Source organism: Heliangelus exortis, chromosome 3 (genome assembly GCF_036169615.1).
Source record: "Heliangelus exortis chromosome 3, bHelExo1.hap1, whole genome shotgun sequence".
Classification (NCBI taxonomy): Eukaryota; Metazoa; Chordata; class Aves; order Apodiformes; family Trochilidae; genus Heliangelus; species Heliangelus exortis.
This window is the reverse complement of record NC_092424.1, coordinates 42,980,237-42,995,204: the sequence shown is the minus strand read 5'-3', so window position 1 is coordinate 42,995,204 and position 14,968 is coordinate 42,980,237. Positions and strand designations below refer to the sequence as shown.

The window sequence follows — 14,968 nt, the reverse complement described above, 5'->3', positions numbered from 1 at the left end:
GCTTAGTCAGTCTGTAATATTAGTAAAGCATGATATTCTTAGAGAAGGTGGAGTGTGGGAGCAATCCCTGAACATGCTTAAAGAAAAATGTTGTGCGAGTGATTCAGCCCTTCTCGCTGTTGCAGGGAAGAGATTAGAGGTGCGCCACTTTGTCAGCTCATCTCCTTAACTCATAATATATTATTTATTACAAGGATTTGGTTTCTTAAGCCTGTCTTCTTTTCTTCTTTTAAGATATCACTGACTATTTGATCTTGAGGGCTTATTTTTTATTATGATTATTACGTACAGGTATATGAGGAGGGAAAGATTTTGGCTACAGCAAAACCCAAGCTTTTTGACATATGGAGTGTCAGTGTTTTCATCTTTTTTTGGCACTTTTTACGCCTCATGCTGATGGTGTGATTGTGGTTAGCTCAAGTACATCTGGAGTCCCCTGGAGCCTCACTTTTCAGGGGTTTTGTGACTATATTATAATGTTTTTTCTCCCTTTTCTGGGATAACCAAGCATGAACTCTCAGTGTGAGATGTAAACTGATATGCCATCTGTATGGTAAATGATTATGTCTCACCTTAAAAACCCAGTGCTAGCCAGCCTTGCTGTGCAATGCTTTCCACATCCCATGGCCCCCATGCTGCCCCTTCCTGTCTCTCTCACACATATGTGTACACACACATGTGCACACCTCTGGGATACACTTTTTTTCTTGAGGGGATCGTGCAGCCCCAGTGAAGGTTGTGGAGTGCTCTGGGTTGGTGTTTGCACTCCTGTGAGCAATGCAGATGCTGTGTCTCAGGACATCTCCTTTTGTGCCTGAAGTAAGCGGGAGGTGAGAATGGACCAAACAGCTACAGAATACTTTGAACACTTTTTTTGAAACCTGCAGAAGGCAGATGTACATATTGCAGGGAAACGGTTTCATTGTCAGTTACAGTATCTTTTAAAAAAAATAATAAAAAAATCATGGTCTGTTGCAGGTTATGATTGCACTTGCACATCAGGAGCATGTCAGAGGGAGGAAAAGCAACAGGGCACATTTCTCACAGAGATGTGCTGCTTTAGACTCCTTGAATTCATTTGGCAGGATTTGAATGATAACACATGTTGTTTTAAAAGAAAAGAAAATTTATTTATTTTCTTTATGTATTTATTTTTTAAATAAAAACGCAATGGTTTGTGATACGATCTGTTTTTCTTCTCTAAAAAAAAAACAACCTACCTAAGCCTTAAAAACATACAAACCAATAAGCTAAGAAAAATAGTAACCTTTAACCTTATTCAAGCTAGCCAAAGTACCTTAACAAAGAGAACAGGTGCATTCTTGACATAGCTGCTGTTATATGGTTGATTCTTCCATTTGTCAAATGTTTAAAAGAAGTCTTTCATGTAAAAGGAAAGCAAGTCTTGTAGAAAAAAAGTGACTTATAAGGGCTAAAATATAAAATAAACAAATTAGGTAAGAATAAACTTGCTGTGTGATTGACAATCTGAAAGTGAAACTGCCACGACTTTGTTCATTTCCCGAAAAGGTAATCTGAGTATGTTTGATAAAAAGAATTGGACCGTCTCAACACCCAAGATAGACATAAGAAGTCATAAACAACGTTAAATGAAGATATAGCATCATGACATGTCCCTATTTTTTTTTTCTCTTTGTGCCTCTTTCACCAGTGTTGATGAGAGGAGAAAAAGGAACAGATGGTTGCACCATCCTGTCTAAGCACCAAATACTGCCTTGGAGTTGTACAGAGTGCAAGAGGCAGCCCCGTGTGGAGAGGCAGATAGTGCTCCTGCAAAGTGTAAGTGTCTGCTCTGTTACATTCCATTACAAAGAAACACCTCAACAGCAATACCTCTTTTATAATTTGCTATGGTTGTTCAAGGTCTACACTTCCTTCCCTGCCTGCCATTCCATGCTGCTTTCTTTTCTTGCACTGACTGAAACATTTTGCATTCATTTTTTATAAGTTTTGGTAAATCTTTCATAATAGGTTTTGGGTTTTGTAGCTTAACAATTGCAAATCCTTTCTAAGAGTTATTGTCAGTTTCACTTGACCTTGGGGTCAGAACTTAAAACATTTGACTGAATTTGATGCAGAATCAGGGAATGTTGTGAAAGATGCTGGTTTTGGTTTCTGTTTTACTGTAACTAGAAACTATACATCTTTAAAAATGATATGATTTATAATGTTTTCTTGGGTCTTCAAAATATGGTGTTTGTGTTTCATGAACTTTGGTTACTGGACAATGTCCTATTCCTGCTAAAAAGATGCAAAGACATCCAAGATTTTCAGCTTTTAGAATTTTAGCATTCCTTAAAGATTCACCTCCCAGTGAATCTGTAAACCACCACAGTGGGAATTTAAGCCTCCTGCTAATCAGTTTGCTTTTCATAGTTACCTTTCATAGACTCTGTTGGAAGGTTCACAGACCCTTCCAGCTTTTCCAGAAATGCTGCTCTACACAACCACGCGTGGCTGTGAAGATGACAGTAGCTGTATTGTAGCTGATGTGGACTGAATGTTTATAGGAGATAGGGCTTCTGTTGACCCAGGTTCTGTTTTTAAAATATAGACTGGGTTGTTGGATTCCTTCTGCAACTTCCTGTTGCAAAGTACTTTCCTACTGCTCTGGCTAGCTGGAAGAGGCAGCCTGATAGTTGTGAGTGGAAGAGGTGCTGTCTAGCAAATGGTATTTTATCCAGATGCAGCCAAAAAGAAATTAAGTTTAGCAAAGAAAACAAGTTTCATCAGTTGAGGCAATAAAGAACAGTCCCGGAGCAAGTCAATAATGCTCAATTGACAGCCAGTCAATATTTGTACTGGATTAACTTTTCAAGGAATGTTGAGATTTTGGGGAGTTTTATGTAAACACTGTAAATAGGTTGGGACACTAAAGTACATTTACAAATACTGCATGTCAGATTAGATTAGAATCACTTGCAGGGAGTGGGATTTTTCCTACCATGAAAGAGAGGTTTACATCTTGTGAAATGAACACAGATACACATTTTTGTTCATCAAGTATACATTCGAAAATGTAGCTGGGCAGATCTTGTGGCAGCACGGCACAGAACAGCTCAAAAGTTAACTTCTGTCTGAGGCCAGATTCAGCCTTCTCTCTGTGCCTCTCCCACACTTTGCCAGGTAGAGCTGGAGTTTAGATGGCATCATGGCTGCAACTTGATTTACATGAATGCCATGTGACTAGATTTATAATTTCAAGGAATGGGGAAAAGTAATGGGAAAAGCTATTAAGATATGCTCAGTGTGTGTGATACTTGTGTCTTGCACTTACATCAGTTGATGTGCACAGAGAGGACTGAAACGAGACGGAAAGATGCTGGTTTCTAACATCTGTAGCACTGCAACACCAGGCTCTGTCTGTTTGCAAGTCTTGCAGCTTTTCAGTGGCATGCCTGGCACCTACTTCTAACCAATAGAAAAATGTTTTATTGTTTCTGATCAAAGTGGCCAGATATTTCAAGAAATATAGTTATTTATATAGTAGTGGCTTTTTTTTTTCCAAGACTTTATCCCCAGTTTTCCTGACTTTCTCCCTTATCATAAGAGGCTTGAATCATTCCCAGTTTTTTAGCAATTAGAGATGGCAGCTTGGCCTGTCCTGCTGGTCCCCAGGCACAGAAACAGGGGCAGGCAGAAGCTGGCACTGTCCAAACAGTCCAAGTAAGTCTGGTTTCATGTATGTGAAAAACATGCATAGCACTAGTGAAATCCACCCATCACTAAGAACCTCCCTTGCTGGAAGGTAGATAACTGCATTTTATTGTTATTCCTTTTATTTCTCCTGCCCTTAATTTTTTTTTTTCTTTAGAAAAGGTAATTAGGTCATAAACAGAGGTCTGACAACTAATTTTATCTGCAGCAAAACTAATATCATAAGTAACAGATAATTTCAGATGAGGATAATTTTAAAAAGTATATTTTAAATTACATTTTTTAAACACAAAATCAATTTTTTTCTTTCTGAACTTATAATATCTAGCTATTTTGAGATGCATGGAGATGCTCACTCATTTAATGAACAAATGTTCTACTTCTGTATATCCCCTGCCTCAACAACAGGTCTTGCTGGTCTCAGCCTGCAGTACAAAGTTGCTTTTCATTTCCCCTCTCTCTTGTTCCCTGGTTCCTTTCAAAGAAAAAATGATCTGAGGTAAAAGACATTGCTTTTCTTACCTCTAAATTTTCACTGACATTAATAGGAGTCAGGTGGCCAAATCCCTGCACACAGCTTTGAAAATTTAAGGTTTAGCTTTTTTTTGGTTTTGTTTTTTTTTTTTACTGGGAAGATTCTTACATTGCTGGAGTTGTGGATCCTCTGAAAAGATATTAACTATGCTACCATACCATCTCAGTGGTGCCTTGAGAGTTTATCTACAAAATTATCATCTATCTTCCAAATCTGTAGCCCTAAAATATTGATTAAAAGGGAGTGGATAAAGATTAACACAGCACAGCAGATTACCCTAATCAAATAAAATTACTATCAGCTGAGCTGCACACAATTCTGAAGATGCTGGTTTGAACTACAGGTGTCTTAACTGAAGTGCTATGTCTTGTTTTTTGAATGCATTTTTGAATTTTAAAAAGTTACCAAATAGAAGGAAATCAGAGAAAACCCGCACACATTTCAAGCAGTAAATTTTAATTTATAATGAAATTATTTAATGTATCTTGGTTAACATGAACTTTTAAAGATCTTTTCATTGGATAGTGAGAACTCAAGCACTTGATTCTCAGCTTAGAGAGCTCCACAGTCATGTCCATGATTTTAAACCTGTGACTGCACATGTGTACATCAATGTGAGTGTCTGTGTAGTAGAAGATAGGAATGGGGTGACCTTTGAGGAAAAATCATAGTACAAGCCAGTACTTCTCCTTAAAGAGACCTCATTTTCAAACTGTATTTTACTGTTTGGGAATAATGTTTCCAGAGGGTGGTTTTGGATGGCAAAATTTCAAAAAGTATTTACCAAAAAACAGGCTTTATGGGCCAAAGCACTCAGGTAACAAGATATAGGGGTCTGCACAGATACTGAGTTCTCACATGCAGCATCACAAATCAGATTCCCAAACCCTTATTTTGATTTGGAACACTAGAAACTATTAGAATATTTTCCCTGCTTAAAAGCATCACAGGTTCAACTGGTTTTGCATTTACTACAGTTTATTTAGCATTGAAGGCCATATGTTTATTAATGTTCAGTAACAGTAAGCAAATGGGGATGCTACTTGGAAAAGAGCAGCATTTGACTCTAATGATGTACATGAGATGTACAGTGAGAATTTTTATCCAGCCAAAGGCTGATTTGTCTTTATCCTTGTGAAAAAATTTTCTATTGAGTGATGGATAAGCAAGAACTGAGCTCATAACCCATGTTGTAGGTTACTGAAGTCATGGAGATAGAAAAAGAAAATAGTGTGGGTAATGTGTGAATTTTCATCAGTTATGGACAATATTACTCAATTACTGGCTCTTGTTGAAACAATCTGTCACCTATTAATAATGTAATTTCAATTTTTTAAACTTCCCTACCTAAAAATTTTGATTTGAAAAGAAAATTTTAAGAATGTTTGAAAAAGGTTTTGGCAATATAACTAATTGGTATGGAGGTATTTTGTTTTTGTTTTAAATTGCACCTAATTTTAAGTCACAGCGTAAATGAGGTTTTAAAAATTTTTAACAGTGATGTAGAAAAATTTGGGATTAAAATTGAGATCTAAAATGTTGTGCTGCTCCACTTTAAAAATAAGTTCCCTTCTCATTTGCAATTAAAATGTCTAGAATTTGCATAAAATGTGTGAAATTAGAGATAATTGAAATACAGTAGCTATAAATATGTCTACTCCATTTGAAAAACAAATAAAATGTCCACTAAGAGGGTGTGAAAGCCATACCCCCTTCTCTTTTTTCTCATGTTTGGATCTCTGGCATTTTTCACGCTTTTATAGCTAATTTTTATTGCAAAACAATATGTTGCATTTGTAGCAGTTGTGGGAATGCAGAATAGCCCCTGGCAGCTCCGTAAAAAATGTAATGTTAGGAACACATGTACAGGGATGCAGCTTTCAATTGCATCCATAGCACTGATGTCGTGGAATCATATTAAGTGTGATCTCTAACAAAAAAAAATAGAACAAAAAAACAAAAAACAAAAAATCCCCAAACCAAAAAAAAAAAAAAAAGCAAATGGAAAATACTCTAAATAAGTTGTTATTTAAAGTATAATAATTCCATCCTGTTTCTTATGTTTTCATAACATAACAAGTTGTCTTGAGATAATGTGTTTTCAGGGAGAATGGTAACAATCAAACCTCAGATTAGCACTTTTCCCTGGTCTGTGTCTCGAGTGCCACTGCTGCTGTTCCAGCTGCAGCTGCAGATTCCTGAGACCTTGTGAGTAACATGGCCCAGTTGGGCTGTGCTGCTGCAGAATGTCCCTGTTTGGGGCTGGGGGGGGACACACCAGACCCTTGGAGGATCATTTCCCATCCCTGTATGTCTGCACAGGGACTTTTCCACACTGAAAGCCAACGTTCTTTGGTACTTCTGCTAATGTCAGCTTCTGAATAGTTGGCAAGAGTTACTGACCACCAGCCAGTGGGCAGTCCTGGAGGTGATGCCTTCTTCCCAGTGTGGTGCCATCCCTTTCACATACCCTGATCTCTGCTGGCCCTGTGTGTTAGCATTCAGCTCTGTTGCCAGATCCTTGCTTTTCTGGCTGCAGAGCGAAATACTACTGCTGTGCAAACACCTTGGCACTAAGAACTGTATCTTTCACAGATAATAGAACTGGAAAGATGGACCTCTAGCATATTGTCAAATTATACCTTATTAGTGTGTGCTCTCGTGAGTGTCTGCCACTAGAGCTGAGGAGTATCTCACATACAAATTGTAGACATTCCTCTAATTCTAGTCTTGGAACTCAGAAAAAATATTATTCATGTAATACCCCATGCATCTTTTGTAGTGCAACTGCACTGTGATGTCCTGTCATTTTCAGTGCTGTGCAGTGTTTCTGTTACTGGGGAACACCAATCAACTTCAAAAGAGCTGCTTTGGGGTAGAAATGGGCAGCTATTCAACTACTCTGTATCCAACACAAACACCCACTGCAATTTGATGTAATTCACGCAAAACTGAATTGGAAGGCTTAGGTGAAGGTTACTGTGCCGATCTGTCAGTGCTCCCTGTCCTGTAATATTATTTCTGGAAACCTTGTTTTCTGGAGGCATTCCCTGCACAGGGAATTATGCCAAAACAAAAGTGTTGACGTGCAGGCGCTATCCTGAGAGTAACAGAAATTCAGCAGGTTATTTCAGCATCAGCATAGTTCCTTCTTGCTCTCCACTGCAATAGGTGTCACAAGAAATTTTGTGGTAGCCTGGCTTGGCAATTTTTTTTTATTTCTCTACCCATCTCTCCCCTGCCCCCTACTGTGTATTTATCTTTAAATCTCCATACTATATTCCTGGTAGAGGTATGGATGTTAATGAAGTCAGGAGCCTCACTTCAAATCTGAGAAGATTCGTGATTTGATGATAAGAATTATGAGGAGGAGACAGATTTCTGGGATAGATTTGAGGAGTGCCGAAATGTTAATGCGTTAAGACTGAAACTGTGGGATTTAAATCACTACACTGAGTAGCACATTGTACAGAGAGATTGATCCCAGAAAAGTACCAGAGAGGTTGTGTCTCATACAGGCCTAACAACTATGGAGTTATTCTTCAGAGACAGACCAAGCGACAGAAGAACTACAGCCTTATCTGCAAGGTGCCTTTTCATACATGCTTTTTTCTCTCCTTTTAAGTTGTCCTCAAGGAAAAATAAGAGCAGAAAGTCCCTGTGCTTCTCACTGCACATCTACAGCACTTCATAAATAATAGTAGCTGTTTTAAAAGCAGGGGACAGGCAGAGGGTTACAATGGATGAAAGCTAGTTAGTGAGTTAGCTAGAGAAATGCTTAAAAGAACAGCAGCAAAGATAATCCTGCATTTATTTCTGTGGGTTTCTCCAGATGACCCTTTTCTGTCTTTCCCAATCTGGGTTTCTTGAGTCAAAGTACAGGCTGTGCAGAAACCTGAAAAACAGACCTGTGAATTTGGGGTATTCCTATGATTTTTGACTCTCCCTCCTTTAGCTCATCACTTTCATTTCTGAGCATCTGCCAAATTTAATGTCCAGTACTGAGGGGTATTGTGAGTGATCCTTTGCAGACTCTCTCCCTGGCACAGATAGAGACAAGTTTGCTCTAAACTTACTGAGTGACATGTGCAAAATTGATAATTTCAAGAGCTTTTGTATAACACAAAACTTCAAGGAGAGAACCCAAGGCATTTCCTTTCATCAACCTGGTTCTAATTTGATCAAAGCACTAAAAAATTCAACCCGCCTTATTTCCTGTCCAGTTCTTTTACACTTTGCAGCACATTATATATCAATCTCCTATCCCTGAATTTTAAGAAGCAACCAGTTACATAAATGGATCAACAGTTGTCCATCACTCCAGCACAGCACTCCATTATTACTACGCTGACTATAATTTTGAAGGTCTTTTTTATAATGCGTATGACTGTATTATCACTGTATACATATTAGGACAGCTGAATGAGCCCCTGAAGGAGAATGGGGCTCAAATAACATTGGCAGGGTAGATAGACTAACAGAACTGAGGATTCACTCCTGTTACAATTGACTTGCCTCATGGCACATTTTTGAAAGAAAGGAAAAGAACAGTAGCTGAGTGTAGCTTTCTATTAAACCTACCTGCAAATCAGAGTATTGCAACAGCGGTGAGTTGACCATCTCTGTATTCTTAAGAAAATTAAAAATCAAATGTGTTTCCCAGTATTCAGTTTAATAGACCATATAAGAATTTTGCATTATGCAGGTTGTTAAATCCCATTCCTTCAGTATCCAAACTCCTTCACCATAGACACCTGCATACACAAAAGCTCAAAACAAAGCAATTTTGGCTGTTGCATGTACAAGGTACCTTCCTGGTTCATTGTGCAGTGGTCATTTGCAGGTAACAAAAGCCACCACTACTTCATTTCAGTAGTTCACACAATTATATGCAATTGTTAAAAATGTTAAGTAACTAATATTTTTCCTCCCCTAAGCCCGAGATGTTAGTGTGCTTTGAAAGAAAGGCCTTGAATTGTTTCTCAGTAGTATCTCCATTAATCAAACTGAGTGACAGCTGTTTAGAAAACTCCATGTTTTATACCATTAATTCACAGATAAGCATTGTTAGTCAAATAAGCATTTAATTCCTAACAGCCTGAGTATTTTAATACCTTGTAGCAAACAAATAAACAGAATATACAAAATGGCAAACAAATTGTGGAAAATATTCCATGGAGTTGACATATGAACTCATAACCTCTCAGGTAAAGGTGAATGACTACTAATGTAATTTCATTATTAAAGGACCTCCCTCCTTTGTTTTTGTTCCTATGCAGTTCATTCATATGCATTAGTGTGAATGAATTAAACCTGTAAATCATAGCTTAGGCAATAATAATATAAAGATTTTTTTTTTTTTTCTGTTTTTGCCACTCTAAACTCAGATGTACTGGTGCACACGGGTTTCTGGTTTGGCCTTTTGTCTCTCTTTTCTTTCTATGTATACACACACAGACATACATATTTGTATATATTTTAAGGTGTGTACATACTTTATATGAACATATATATGTTTACAATATAGACATTTTTTAAAAGTGCATTATTTTCACGTATTTTACATATGTGTAGGCACAGACACAGACAAAAGCCTACATGTGTAAAAATGCAATCTCTCCTGAGCAGTCTGATTTTATGCACTGTAGAACTTCACCAGGAAAAACTCAGAAGCAAAATACAGCATTACGCCTCTCACTATAATTAAAATTACCCAGTAATTTTCAGGCAGAGTGATAAAATTCAGGTGAGGAGATGCCTGGATTTAGAAGTCTGTGGGGTTTGCAGATAAAGATTCTTACTTGATTGTTTGTTTTGTGGATGGGTAGTGCTTCCTTCATGTTGCATTCAAATCAGAATATGTGCTTGGCCCTTCATACCACTGTGCATTGTACAGAGGCTGATAAAATGAAGTAAGTGGACTTACAGCTTTTGAAGCCTGTTTTACAGTACTTTATTTTTTCCTTAGCAATTCATGCTGTGTTTTTAAATAATGCAATAAAACCACTTCACCATCTTCCTGTATAAAATTGATTGTTGCATAAGGAGCATGGTCATCTTCATCTGCTGCTGTGTTCTTTCTTAAAAAAACCAACAGCACACTCACAAAATAAGCCCACATGAATAGTGTGTGTATCTGCGTGTTTGTGTAAACAGGATTAAACATATATTCCATGCTATAAATACAGAAATTGCATAGTCCAAAAAACAAGCCTTGCGTTGTTTTTTCCTCCTCGCCCCCCCCCTCGACTTCCCCACCCTCCTGCCCATTCCTAAGATAATAGGAGAATTGAAATTCCCATTTTCAGACTCGGTACAGATTAATATGGTTCAGCATAGATACTTATTTCTCTGATAGTTTCCCATGCATCTTCACAGTGAAGTTGATAGAAATTACTACAGCAGAATGTATAAAGCAGATGTTATCCCATTAATTAGCTCTGGACCTGAGCAGGCTCAAGACTTTCCCATTTTCAGGCCGATAGGAATTGGTCCCAGTGAGCGTGCTCCATATCCACATTTAGTATCATCTCATAAACAGCACTGGAAACACAGCAGGCCCTTGATGAAGATACATTAGCTTATTTCTAATTTAAAGTTATGTTGCTTAACCTTAATGTAATTGGTCACTGGTGACCAACTGTTTGTGTAGTGAGCTGATGGCCAAAGAGATGTAATAAATTATAAAACTTACTGCTTAAATAGAGGGAACAACTGTTCTGTTAAAAGCCTTCCATGTAATAATGGTAAAATAATTACACCTCAAACAGAAGAGCCTTGGATCTGATAAAGCTAACGAAGTCTTTCAGATGAAGGTGTTTTCAGCCTGCTTTAAAGGACATGTATAATTTTTTTTTTCTTTCAGCACAGTGTCTTATGGTGGCTGAATAGTCAACTTTCAAAGCTCAACCTAATATTGATTAAAAATAAATTGGTAAATCAAGATACTTTCTTTTTGAGGGGTTGCAGGGATTAAAGTAATTAACCAATGTCTGTGGTTAACAAGAAACAAAAGAAATTTGCACAAATAATTATATTCTGTACATCAATTCAAAGTCACTGCTAGACATGTTTTAGAAAAGAGTTGATTAGCTGGTAGAATAGCCAGGATAATAATCAACTGTGGAAGTAAGTAATTGACACAACTTTAATGTTTAATAATGAATAGCATGCCAGGGGCAAAATAAAGGGAAATCTGCTTTCTTGAGAGCCAGTTCAGACCTAAAATTTCTTAGGCCAAATTATTAGGCAATTATTTGGGACTCCTGAATGCTTCTGTGGTATTGTAGCAAAGGTAACAGGTGTAGTTAAATTGGTAGCACACAAGTGGCTGCATTAAATTTCATAGTTTCTATATGCTGCAATTTAATTCAAGCCTTTTCCTTCCTGAAGACTTAAAAGTTGATTTTAAAAATGCAGAAGTGTAATAAACACCTACTCTTCTATGTCTGTTTTTCATATCTCAGATGGCATTATATTAACAAACTGTTCATTAAATTAATAAGTCAAGAATAAGTATATCACTTGGTTGCCTCAGAACCAATACTTTCTTTCTCTAAATATTTGCATTTAAAATCTGGGCTACCTCAAAAGTGCCCTAACTTCACAATAAAGAAATCAAGGTTTGTGGGTTTTTTTTCTGGTTTTATTTGTTTGGTTTTATTTTGGTTTGTTTTTGCTTTATTATTATTATTTATTCTCATATTTAATTCCTCACAAGGACCTTCTCATAATTAAGCATTATTTCCCCACGACTCCTCAGAGAAATATTTGAGCCACTCTATTTACTGCTGACATTAGATTTACCTTTGAAGACTGGTTTACAAAATGGAGACATTAGGATGTGAAAGTAATTTTTTTTTGTAACTGTTCAGCATGCTAAGTTTCTGTGTTTGCTGTATTAGACCAAACATTACTATAGCTACTCAGTTTGCTATGGAAACTCGAAGAGCAGCTGCATTAAGGTATTTTGTTTTTAAATACACACAGTTCTTTGTAAGGAAAAAATATAAACACTGTTTGGGGACTTGTCACGAATGTATATTTAAAAACAACACCCCCCAAAGCAATGAATAAAAATGCTTTTTGGCATTCTAAATGGAGGAAGAGAATTACTCAGCCAATAGAAAAGCAGGTGGGGTAGCACATCCTGATTCTTCTAATTGAGGCTGTAAAGAAAGATGAGAGATATGTGCACTGTTTGTGTCACAGTAGTTGTGATCTGTGAAAATAACTTCAGAGCAGCCTTTCTTAATATTAAAATGACTCTGTTGCTGTTCAACTAAAAATCAGTACAGCTCACAATTTTAATAAGGAACATGAATCTGAAAATGTGTTTAGTATCAGGTTATATAAACACACCCTAATGAGATACTATAAAATCCATCACATTAAAGGCTGGTTTCTACAAGGTATATTAGCTAAAAATGTTCAATATATTAGGTCAGTGTACAACACTACACATAATAAAGCAGGTCTGTCAAGGAAAGATGCATGTTTTCCCTCTTAAAACTGTTATGTTTTGCACATTTTGTAAGGTTCTTTGAATACATGAATAAGATAAGTTATTCCCATCTCTTTCTTAAGCAATCTCAGAAATGGCTGTGACCTGAAATTGGAATCTTGTAAACACCCATTCAAAGAAAATGTGTGCAGTTCTGTCTTAAAGAGATGGTACATGTTTAATTATCCCAACTTCTTCTAGGAGAATACTATTAACATACACATTAGCATCATCCCATTGGTTCCTCCTGCTGCTCCACCTTAGGGGCAGCAATAGGAGCTAATCTTATTGCTCCCATGCGCATAATAATGAAATTTTGTCTTGTCTCTAAGGCAGTGTTCTTTGGTCTAAAGTACAACAGAAAACATTTCTTTTTTTTAGAAAATTCCTGACCAAGTCATTTTAAAAGATTTTTAAAATTAAAATTCTTCCTATGTCAATACCACAGCCCGCAGAACACATTGCTTCGACTTGCGAATCAAAATTAAGCAATTGTGCAAATAAATTGCTCTGTATTCACATATGGAATTCAGTATACTGTAGCTGTGAGTGTATTCAGCTCTCTGAAAAACTGGAAGCCGTGGATTTAATGTTATTTTTTCCTTCAATGTCCGTTTAGGCTGTTCTCAAAGAATAACATAAGAACAAACAAAAAGATATGGTTTTAATCTAAAATACCTTTGCCTTTTTCTTGCAAGGTTCTACAGACTACAATGGGGAGAAGGCAAAAAAATACATTTGAATTCAAGGCTACTGAATTAAGGGAGGTTGTGCCAACATTTCCCCCACTGTACATTATTTGTATTCAAGGTTTTTGAAATGACATTGTAATCTGATGATGCACCAGCCTATTATATTGTCTAGCAGGACAAATATCCTTGCGTTTTCTCTGTAGAACTAACACAATTTTTCCATGTCAGAGGTGCATAATATCCTGGCGGTCATAAGGAATGATGCTATTAATCCTCTTGGGCAATCTCCAGGTCTGATTATTAGGGAAATAAATTTGCATGCTGCATATGAGCTAGGTGAATCACCGAGAGCACAAATTATATTTCCTGACAGCAAGTTAGAGAATGGAGCCACATCGCTTTTTTATCTTTTTTTTTTTTTTCCTCCTCTGAAAGCTATAGAATTTCAATTCATTACATGAGATTGGTTAGAATTCAAGTCTCTTTTTAAGTTGATATTAAGTTGAGTCTGTTATCTCTGTGAAGGCTAGTAGGTTCCCCTGAGTATCCACCTAATCACTACTTAAAAAAATCGAAACGTATAGTTAGTGTCATGATTTAGGTACCAGAGCTACTTTATTTATCAGTGCAGAGTGAGATAATTTCAATTTGAGGCTCTGTAGCCCTCATGAATTTAACCATCTTGAAAGCTTTTTTTTTCCCTCTCTCTCTTTCTCTCTCTGGCCCCTTCTCCCCTCCCTTTTCGTGTGCATATTGCAATAATGGTTATTCTGGGCACCTGTTTCACTGTTTCCCCATGCATTTTTCAGGCTGCTTTATTTATCATATCATGTATTTCAGAGTGTGTTTTGAAGATTTTGGGGTGAGTAGCTACTTAAATTTCAGTTAAGAAATTTGGCTGTATTTTCTGTGCCAGCAGTACTGCCAGGCATTTCTGCTTTTCGTATCAATGATGAATGTATTTTTATTATTTTTACTGTTTGGCTTCTGAGCAACCTTTTTGCATTATTAAATCTGAACAGGAGAATGATAGCAAATGAGAGGAGAATAAATGGCTTTATGTCCTGATGTATTAATTAAACAGACATTTATTGTAATCAGGGCTTTATGGATGTTGTAAAAAGGTATATTTTTTTTCTTCCATCGTATGCATCCATGTATGATAACTTTTGTGAGCTGTTTTGGAAATCTCTAGGTTTAATAGAATTATCTTTTGAAATCCTGATCACTGCTGACGTACTGCACATGCAGACAAGTGCAACCAAGCCCTGGTGCAGTGATTATAAATGGACCCAGTTTGGAATCAAGTAAGGAGTGTCTCAAATAAAGGTGGTTGTTTATAAATCTGTACAGATCAGGGACATTGTTAATTCTGGGGGACTCTGAAATGTATCCTGCTACTCAATGGAGCTGAGCAAAAGCTGAAGAGGTAGAGAACTTCCACAGTGGTCAGAGCTGTAGGCATGATTCAAACAAGAGACAGGTAATAAGTCTGATAATACCAAACCTGAAGTGTTCTTAATCATTTACTTACTCATGAACTATAGGCAACAGTACTGA

General features: G+C 36.9%; 1 long non-coding RNA gene across 1 annotated transcript in view; it reads left to right on the top strand.

Moving 5' to 3' along the window:
• Positions 1–1,698: 1,698 nt before the first annotated feature.
• The window catches only part of LOC139794582 (uncharacterized), a 119,418-nt gene continuing 106,148 nt past the window's right edge, over positions 1,699–14,968 (top strand). The window contains exon 1 of the long non-coding RNA XR_011725185.1: positions 1,699–1,800. This is a non-coding gene — a long non-coding RNA (uncharacterized lncRNA). The remainder of the gene's footprint in view (positions 1,801–14,968) is intronic.